Source organism: Petaurus breviceps, unplaced genomic scaffold (assembly GCF_028583685.1).
Source record: "Petaurus breviceps papuanus isolate PSGF00001 unplaced genomic scaffold, PetGlider_PUasm1.0 90977, whole genome shotgun sequence".
In the NCBI taxonomy this organism is placed as follows: domain Eukaryota; kingdom Metazoa; phylum Chordata; class Mammalia; order Diprotodontia; family Petauridae; genus Petaurus; species Petaurus breviceps.
The window spans coordinates 44,771,389-44,781,727 of record NW_027187391.1 but is presented as its reverse complement, the minus strand read 5'-3'; positions in this window follow the sequence as shown (position 1 = coordinate 44,781,727).

Here is a 10,339-nt window from a genome sequence, read left to right as displayed (position 1 = left end):
GTTCAAATCCTACCTCAGCCACTTAACACAAAAACTAGCCATGTGGCCTTGGGCAAGTCATTTAACTCCACTTGCCCTCCAAAAAGCAAAAAAAAAAAAAACCCCAAACTGCAAAGTTAATATTGGGTCACAGGCAGAGTAATATCTCTAGCTGCATGGTATAATTAAATCTCACCAGCCTGTTGCCAGTGCCTAAAATTCACCTCAGTAGGTTCATCCCATTGATTGAAGGCTTTAAATTCCTGTTAAAAAAATAAAAGCAAATAACCCTGGCAGGATTACCAGATATTTTTCTTTTTGATATGATTTAGGGCCAGAAACTTAACTGTTGCCCTCTATGCTTTAATCTGGTGTACTTCAGAAGCAAAGGTGGACCACATCCATGAGATTGGTAAAGATGACAAAAGAAAAAAATAAATCTTGAAGGGGCTGTAGGAAGACAGGCACACAGACTTACCATTGGTGGAACTGCAAACTGGTCCATTTGTTTGGGGGAAATAATCTGGAGTTATACTTTGAAAATTTGGAAAATTGCACATGCCCTTTGATCTAGCAATATATTCCTAGGAGAACAAAGAGATGGAAAGGTTCCATATATACAAAAATATTTATAGCAGCATTTTTTGGTAACAGCAAAGAACTGGAAAGAATGTGGTGCCCATTGAAAGGAGGATGACCCAAAGAATTGTGGTATCTAGGTATACTATATTACATTAAAATATCATATATATCATATCATCTATTGTCATGTTATATTATATACTATATAATATATCACTACATTAAATATATACTAATATATAGTATAAGCAGTACTATTGAATTATAAATTATTTTATAATCATATGATTTATATTATTATAATATATAATACATATCATATATAATGATATAATATCAATCAATATGCTATATCCCGTAAAATATTATAATAAGAAATAGATCATATAAAAACTACAGGGAAACTTGGGTAGTCCTATACAAACTGATTGCTATAGAATGAAATAAACAGAACCAGAACTATTTACATGATGGTCACAATAACATAATATATGTTAAGGAAAAGCACATTGAAAAGCTTCAGAATTCTGATTAGTATAATAACCAATAATGACTTCAGAGAACAAATGGTGAACCATGCTTCCTGCCAAAGGGCATAATGGAGAATGGGTGCAGAATGAAGCATACATTTTCAAACATGGTCAATGTACAAATTTGTTTTGATTAACTATACTTATTTGTTACAAGGGATGGGTCTATAAGAGAGAAAGGTGGCATTAATGGGAAGGGACAGTGATTCAAAATAAGAGAAAGGAACAACAATAAAACTATTTTTTAAGGAAGAAAAGAAATTGAACTAACCAAATTCACTTTAGCTTTTTAAATCATTTGGTGGGGGAGAGTTAGGAAAGCTTTAAAAAGTGATCGGACTTGTTTGAACATGTGTGAACACATAAAGTTTGAACTTGTTTGAACACATAAAGAATAGTTCGTTCTTTATGTACTCATACCCAGAAATAACAATAATGTCACATTTATGTAGTATTTCTCCACACAACCCTGTGAGGTAGGAAATGTGAACATCATAATCCCTGTTTTACAGAAGAGGAGACTGGGACTCAACAAAAATGAAGTGAATTTCCCAAGGTTAGGTAGCTAATAAGCACCAGAGTTGGGATTTAAACCCAGGTGTGCTGACTTCAATTCCATTCTTTCCATTCCACCGCATTTCCTTTAGAATGGGTATATACACACAGGTGCCCTATGAATCCTCAGAGCTGTGAAAAGTCCTCTGGGAGAAAAAAAAATCCCCTACAAGCCTGTTGCTGATGTCTGAATTTCTACTACTAGATATTATTTCCCTTGTCCAGTCTTTGCTCTCAGTTAAAGACATGAATTGCCCTGGGAAAGACTGGGAAGGAGCCCAATCATTTACTTTAGTGGAATCATAGGAAGAGGAATCACAGGGTTGCTAGGTGCCTTATAATGCTTCTGATCCAATCCCCTAAATGGTTTTTTTTTCCTTTTTGGAGGGCAATCGGGGTTAAGTGACTTGCCCAAGGTCACACAGCTAGTTTTTGTGTTAAGTGTCTGAGGTCGGATTTGAACTCAGGTCCTCCTGACTCCAGGGCCAGTGCTCTATTCATTGCACCATGTAGCTGCCCCCAATCCCCTAAATTCTACCACTAAGGAAGTTGAGTCACAGGGAGAAATGTCATACAACTAGTTATTGACAAGCCCAGAACTAAAACCTGTGACTAATTTCCAGTCCTATGTGTTCCTAATATCTTTCTGCATGATTTTTTCCTGAGATCAGGTTTGATGAAGGAGAAAGGTCATAAGGACACACCCCTAAAAGGAGAGGGAGTCAGGGTAGGTGGAAAAGGAGTATCACAGGAGAGAGAAAAAAAAAAGATTAAGACTGGACAAGCTTCAGGATAGGGTTGTACTAGAAGACATCTACAATTTTTTGTAAGGCAGGCCACACATACACACATGGAGAAACAAACATTCTTTCCCATCACAGACACCACTGAACAAATAAGTTCTTGGTTTTCCTTATATAAACCCCATAAAACTGAAATCAGAGACCTTAAGTCTAGAGAGGTTATGAATGCAGAAAAGTAAGAGTAAAAAGACATTACCACCTGGAAGAAACAACTTTTCATAAACAAATTACTATCAGTCTCTTCCCTACCCCAAACCTATTTTCAGGCATTTGGACCTCAGACTATGATTAGTCAAAGAAAATCTGAAACAAAAAGGAATATTTAGGTTCTTTCCAAAATACTGCCAATTAGCCAACAAGTATTTATTAAGTGCCTACTATGTGCCAGATACTGTGCTAAGCCCTGGGGATACAGTCTAATGAGGAAGATAACATGCAAATAACTCTGTACAAATAAGATATATGGAAAATAAATTGGAGATAAAGAACAGAGGGAAGACTAAGCCTTAAAAAGGATCAAGAAAGACTTCTTGTAGAATATGGGATTTTAGCTGAGACTTGAAAGGAACCAGAAAAATTAGGAGACAGGGAAGGAGAAAGTTCAAGGCACCGTATACAGCAAGTGAAAATGATGAGTCAGAAGATAGGATATCTACTGGGAAAAGACCAGTTACTGGGATCAAAAGGAGGAAAGGTGGAGAAGTGAAAGGTAATCCTCCATCACTCCCTCTCCATAAAGGTTTGATACAGTTTCATCAATATTGGTACACTCTGCAGCAGAACATTTCATAACCCATTCATGGGTCTCTTCTCCATTTTCTTCTATAAATTCTCCATAGGGAGTCTATCTGAAGTACAGGCAGCCTTCTTCTAGATCAGGGATTCTTAAATTGGTATCCATGAACTTGTTAAAACAAAAATATTTTGATAACTATTTCAGGATAGCTCGATTTCAGGATAGATAGATTCGAAGGAATCCAGTGCACAAAAAGAGGTATAGGACCACTATCTTTCCACATTGCATAGCTACCAACAGAGTCTGCAGTCTTGGGCAGTTATTCTTTATTCTTGCTATATGACCTACCCATTTCCTTCCAACATCCTTCTGATGACATCCTTTATGCTGTCTCTTATAGAATTCTGCCTTGACAGTGGACTACAATCTATACACCTACCCCCATGAACCTCTCTGTTGCCCTTTGGGTGACTTTAATTCTTTGTAGACTGTGATATCCTATACCATATAACACCACCCAAAGAGTATTTCTGCTGAAGTTATGTAACTAGGCTGACTGTAATTAAATTACACGTTTATGTAATTTAATCTCAACTAGGCTCTCACAACTGCACAGCAATCCTTTTATTCTTCCCTGAATAACTTATTATCCCACTCTCCACAACATTGGTTTCAACCTCCTCTCTCCTTAAGCCATGTGTACCATTTCCTTCCCCTCTCCCCAAGCAATAAATTATACCTCATATTTTATACCCAGAAAATTGAGGCCATCAGTCATGAACTCCCATTACTCCCAATTCACTTTGTAAATCCCCTCAACATTCTCTCCTCCTTTTCTCTGATTTCTGAGGAAGAGGTGAACCTTCTTTGCCAAGACAAATCCATCTACCTGTGTTCTTAGCTACTTCAAGAGTTTGAACTTTCCATTATTCTCTCTTCCTAAACTTCAGTTTCTCTTTATGCCCTGGCTCTTTCCCTTGCTCCCTACAAATATGTCCAGATCTCTCTCAAACCCCACCCTTATCCCCCATTGACAAAAAAAAAAAGTAGGTCCTTCTATATCCTCTTAATTTATCTTCCTAAATCTCCCCTCCATTCCTCTGCCAAATGCCCCGGGGGGGGGGGGAGGAGCTGCCTCTATTTATTGCCTTCTGTTCCTCACATTCAGCTCACTTCTCAACCTCTTGCAATCTACCTTTCAACTCCAACCTTGACTGAAGGAGAGAAGAGGACAGACGCAAGTTTTATTGTGATTGTACAGCCAACAAGACTTGGCAACTGATGGAAATGTGAGGAGTGAGGAAGAGAAAAGTCAGGGAATATCTGAAGTTTCTAAGTAAGCTAAATGTACAGAGGGTGGTACCTCCAATACAAATAGGGAAATCTAGGATGATGGACCCAAAAGCATTTGGAATAGAAATGCTTCCAACCAAATACCTCATATATCAGCCTAGGAAGCAACCTCTATGGTGATGCAGCCTGGCAACTGTGTCACCACACCTATTGAAGATCCAGAAAAGAAAGCTCTTGTCATCAAAGTCCTTGGCACTTTAAAATAGTTCAACCCCAGAAGCTGATAAAACTTTACTAGTAGAAATTACATTAAAAAAAAAAAGAAGCATTAACATTAGTTTTGCTGCTTTACCATAAGAATCATGGGACCTTTCCATTTGACTTGCAGCAGAAACCTTTCACATGTATTTGTTTCCCCCATAGAAGTTCCTTGACAGCAGGACCTGTCTTACTTTTCTATTTGTATCCCCAGCATTTAGGAAAGTGCTTTGCATATAAGTTCGTGCTTAATAAATGATTAATTCAACAAATGCTTTGAGTTGAATTATTTTTTAAATTGAATTGATTCTTTTTAAAAGATTAATATTTGTTTCAGAGAAAGTTTGAGGTCATTAAGAATATTTTGAAATCCCCTCAAGTCAATGTATCCTGCTCTTCTTTCAAATTCTGGATCTAACTTATTGTCTGAGTCCCTGTAGAAGATGTATGTATGTCCTCATGGATGAGGTTTTTGAGTTGTCCATAAGTGCATATCACAATCTGAGAAAAGGCAATTTTCATCCACTTGGGTTTTCCTTTGTGGATTGTTAGAACTTTTTTGAGTGACTCATGCTCATATTCATGAGGTTCTTCAGTTTTCAAGCCTTTGATACATTCAGCACAATGTCACCTGCAAACAGGAGCATCTGGTAGAATTCACCATCTAAAGGTAGTGAAGTCTAATGGCTTCATAGTACAAATGAAAGAATCTCTTTTGGACTATTTGGATTATGTGTTGGTTGTGCTCCATGACAATGGTAAATATCTTTGGTGAACACCTTTTTTCCATATCCATTGATGTTAATAATCAAAAGGTTTTTAGCACAGTTAGGGTAGGAACTGTATTTTACCTTTTTTTATCCTCAATGCTTAGCCCAATGCCTGGCACATAGTGGGCTATAATAAATAATAATTGTTTATTGATTGATGCTCCTTACTGACTTGGTTGAATAGATATGACTTGGCCACTGAGATGACCAAATGAAATCTGTAGCTACTTAACTGATTTTCTGTGTAGTTCTTGCCTTTTAATGGAATTGGTATAAGTATGTATTGGGACAGGGGTAGAGGTAAGGCCATAGTGGTAGATGGGTAAAATCAATTCGGTAAAAAAAAAAAAAAAAAAAGCTCAAAGCTTGCATCTCCTTGGCCCAGGAAAGCTGTACAGTAACCTAGTAAATGTCCCTCCTTGGGGGTGCCAGGATCTATTTTCTCTGAACCTGCACGTTGAGGAGGGGGGATAGAGATTTGACTAACTCCAGAGTTGAGTGGCAGCTTCCCAGGATTTCCGCCGGAGTGGGACTTATAGGTCTCTTCTCTATCCAAATTGGGCACACCTGGATGTGGAGACTTTTTTCCTCTATCCTCTGATACTACTTCCCCACCCCAACACCCACACACAAACACTCTTTTCTTTTTAGTTGTCAGACTATCTGTGCCTCCCGATGTCCCTAAAAAAAATATTTCCCATAGATCAATAGCTGCTCTTCCTGTTTCCTACAGGCCCATTTCTTCAATTTAGTGGATGCACCTAAAGATAGAGAAACAGGTTTAACCTTACACCCACCCAGACCTATGATTATACTATCTTATGGTTGTGGTTTTTTTGTTGTTGTTGCTGTTGAAACGCTTTCTCCCTTCCCCTTCCCCTTCCCCAGCCCTTCCTTCTTCCCCAACCAGGGCAGAAGTCTGGAGTTCCAAGGTCTTCTAAGTCTGAAGCCTTTAATCGTCGGAACAACTGTGGACTGCAGATAATTCTCCAGAGGTTCCCTTGGCTTGAGCCCCTGCCTGCCTGTCATCCTCGCATTCCGCCTCCTAGTCCCTCCTGTTCAAGGCGCTTTCTCTGCTATTGCCACCGTACCAATCACGCCAGAAAGTCATCACGATGATTTCAGAGAGGCATTGTGATTTATGCAAAGCACGCGGATAATTACAGCCGGGCGCTAAGAGAGAGAGGAACACAAGGACGCACGGGGTGGGGGGTGGGGGGAGTAAAAGAGGAGGGGGAGGGGAAAGGGAGATCGATGGACAGACCGAGACCAAGAGGGTGAGAGAAAGGAAACAGAGACAGAAAAAGAGGGAGAGGAAAAGAAGACAGACCGAGAGAAACAAACGGAGAAGCAGACTGACACCTAGACACACAGAGGGAGAGAAAGAGAAACGAGAACCTAGAGTAGACAGTTACAGGAATCCCGGGAGCACTTGTTTTGCCTGGGGTGGTTTCTCTTCTGTGGAGTTTTCCTAGATGTCTCTGTGGATTGGGGTTAACTGGAGGGGTACGGGGGTGTCAATACTCCCTTCTAGAAGTTGAGATCGCTTGTAACCACTCCCAAAATGATCTTGAAAGCGAACCATGGAGGCCAGGCCAGGAAGAGTCTCCTACCCAGAGGAACAATGGTTCTCCCAGGGTGCAGTTGAATTCATTTCATTCAGAACCCCTAAAAAGAGCTAGAGCTACGCAGGCTGGGGGTGGGGGTGGGGAGAGTCTTACCCCTGTGCTTCTTAGGGCTTGTTGGGTAACAAGAAAGCGAAATTTTTTCCTTCAGATTACCCAGAAGGGGGAAATAAAAGGTCTCTGTCTCAGCACCTATATGATTTTTCTTTTCCGACCTGGAGAGTCAGCTGCCCAGACGTCCTGGGGCATAGTGGTGGCGGGGATGGTGCTGCTGAACACGAATGTGAGAAGGAACTAGAAATGTGTAGCAAGGTTTTCTGCTTCAGCCTCTGTGGAGCTCTGTAGAACGCATGTCACAAATTTAAAGCTGGGAGAGACCTCGGAGGTTATTTGGTCCAATCTCCTTAGACAAGAACCAGGGTTTTCAAACTAAACTCTGGCTTGAAACTGGCGTTCCTTAGCCCTGGATGCTCTAGATTTCGAGCTTCGTGGCTTTCTTAAAAGCTTCAGTATGAGGACTTTTGTGAGTGGGGTTTCATGACTTCATTGGTGTTTAGCTATATTAGCCTCCCCCCCCCTTCAAAAAGCGCAGGGTGGATTTGGCATTCCAGTTTCTCCTTCCTGCTTAAATAAAGATAACTGAGGGCGTTCGCAAGTGAACTGTCTTTTCAGCTGATTTGTCTTGTACTTACTAAAAACTCCCATACTAGAAGGTTGCACCAACATTTCCTTCCTTGGGCCTCCAAAATGAAAATAATTATGGGATGCAATCTTGGGTTATAAACCTTCCTACCTCTCTATACAAGAGATCACAGAATCATAGGTTTCTAGCTGTCAAGGACTTTAGAGGTCACTTGGTCCAACTCCCTCATTTTGATGAAGAAATATATGCACACAGATGTTGTGACTTGACCGAGGTCACAAAGGTAGTCTGGATTAGAACCCAGGTCTTTCGACTACCAATCCAGGCTGCTCTCTTTGCACACGTATAAATATCTCATCCCACCTCTTCCAGACACTGATTGTGGTTAAGGATGAACCCACCGATCATGGGAAGACCTTGTGGTTTCTTGTCTGTTAGGGCTGTGTTTTCTCAGTCTGTTGTGTCCAGAAAGTGTCACAAGTTGACTCAGGCTGAGTAAGGGGCACTCACTGCGCCTGTTTCTTAAGGGAGTTGTTTACCTATTGAGGCTTTTCCAGAACCAACTCACACACACACACACACTCTTTAAAGCCAGGAATTTGTCCCAGAATCCCGAGGAATAAAATATGCCTTGACCTACGTGACAGATTTAGACAAAGCAAAAGAACCGCCCCTCTCCGCCCAGCTCCACACCCCTTGGATCCCGGGTTCGGGAGACCCGAGCCCAAGGTGGGGAGGGGGGGAGGGGGGGAAGAGGGCAGGGGCGGGGAAGCTTGATCTCCAGGGGCTCACACAGCCCCCTACTGGTCATGTTAAGGGGCTTCGCCGAGGGGGCCAACTAAGGGGTAGGGAGGGTGAAGGTGAAGGAAAATAGAAGACAGAATCCATGACCTTCAACCCAAGGCCTAGCCCTCGCTCCAAGGAGGGGTTAACAAGATCGGCTAGGACAAGTTCGATCTTTCCTCAGGGCTTAAAGGAGTATCAAACTCTTAATAAAGATGTGGGATGCGACTAATGGAGCCCTCGCTCCACCCCTCCCTCCCTCTCTTCTTTTCCAGGTGGAAGGCGGGGTGAATAACGGAGGGGACTGGGCTAAGGGAAGCAGCGACTGGGGTGGGGACCCACAGGGTATTCCGGCAGAGGAATGCCTCAATCCTGCAGGGGCAGAAGAGGTCTGAGGGCAGGGCCAGGCCCTGACGCACACCTGTTCTCCCTCCCCCCGGCAAAAAAAAAAAGTGAAGGCTATGGATGCTACGGTCCCTCTGGCCGGGATGGGCCTATCTTTATTCTGGGAAAGAAGAAAGCACCTGGGGAGGGAAATCGGCACAAACACCAACAGCAGCAGCACCACCAACCCTGGCCAAAAAGAGAAACTAGGCACCGACAGGCTCTTTCCCTTCAACTTCCCACTCCCACCCTCCATCTTCCCTGTGTGACTCCAATATCCTAGCCCAGGCCAGAATACATGCCTTCAAGCTTCCAAAACTTCCCTCAGGTAGTTGCAAAATGAACAGCTACTCACCTCGGGTCAGATGCAAGTTTTACCCTCTACAGAAGGGACACAGGGCACAGAATGAACCAAGCTCACATGGGCCACGTCCAGAGAGCGCTCACACACAAACACACGTGCACACACACACACAAACACACATACTCACGCACACTCTCACATACAGGTCTCACTTGCAGCCCCGGGGGATTGGAAAAAGAGTATTTTGAGGAAGCCCCAAAATCCCCTCCCCCTTACCCATTCCCCAAGAAAAAATAATCACAATTTACTTTTATTACTGTAGAAGCACAAAACGCACACAAGCATACACCCAAGTCACACATATATTACACACACCCTGCAAATCCGTTCCCGGAGCGCTTGCATTTTCTATGGAAGCCGCTTGGAGGTTCATTAATATCATTAGCATTTAACCCCCTCCCCCTTCTTCACCCCCTCCCAGCACACAGCTGACGTCAGACCCCGCCAGGAGTTGGGGGAAAAGCAGGGAAAAGCTAAGTGGGCAAGGGACGCCCTATTCCCCTCCCAACTGCTGCTGTCAGAGCTGCTCTGGAGGTATTATAGGGAATCCAGCCCGGAGCTCCAGACACAAAGTCACAGTGCAATGAACTTCTGGAAACCTTTGCTGGTTGGTGCCATTCCCTTGCTGGAAGCCGAGGCGCTGCTTCCTCGGAAGCCTTCTCCCCCAGCCAGAATCTATCTCTCAGGCTTGGAGCCTCTTTCTGGGCAGCGCCGAGCCCAGCTGCTTCTGAAACTCGGACGTTGTGATTTGTCGTTGTTTGCTTAGAAGATCAAGCGGTCTGTATACATTTGCCCTGAGTTTACTTGTAAAAGGAGGGAGAGAGGGAGAGAGAGAGACAGAGAGAGATTGAGAGGGAGAGAGAGATTGAGAAGAAAGAGAGAGAGAGAGAGAGAGAGAGAGAGAGAGAGAGAGAGAGAGAGAGAGACAGAGAGAGAGAGAGAGAGAGAGAGAGAGAGAGAGAGAGAGAGAGAGAGAGAGAGAGAGAGAGAGGGAGAGAGAGAGAGAGAGAGAGAGAGAGAGAGAGAGAGAGAGA